Here is a 254-nt window from a genome sequence, read left to right as displayed (position 1 = left end):
ACACACACACACACACACACACACACACACACACACACACACACACACAAAGAATGCTTGCTGCACTTCCAGAAAACCCAAGTTTGGTAGCCAGCACTTAAAATGTATAGCTTATAAGATCTGATGCTCTTCTGGCCTCCATGATGGATGCTTGCATGTACAAACACACACAGACACATATACATATAGTTTTCTTTTATTTCTTCTTTTTCTTTCTTTCATTCTTTTTTCTTTCTTTCTTTCTTTCTTTCTTT

General features: G+C 37.0%; 1 protein-coding gene across 1 annotated transcript in view; it reads left to right on the top strand.

Annotated features, from left to right (window-relative positions):
• The window catches only part of Actg2 (actin gamma 2, smooth muscle), a 24838-nt gene that overhangs the window by 21320 nt on the left and 3264 nt on the right, over positions 1-254 (top strand). The window lies entirely within an intron of this gene.

This window comes from Mastomys coucha, unplaced genomic scaffold, assembly GCF_008632895.1.
Source record: "Mastomys coucha isolate ucsf_1 unplaced genomic scaffold, UCSF_Mcou_1 pScaffold20, whole genome shotgun sequence".
Lineage (NCBI taxonomy): Eukaryota > Metazoa > Chordata > Mammalia > Rodentia > Muridae > Mastomys > Mastomys coucha.
Note: the sequence above shows the minus strand (reverse complement) of the source record. Positions and strands in the feature narration are given on the sequence as shown.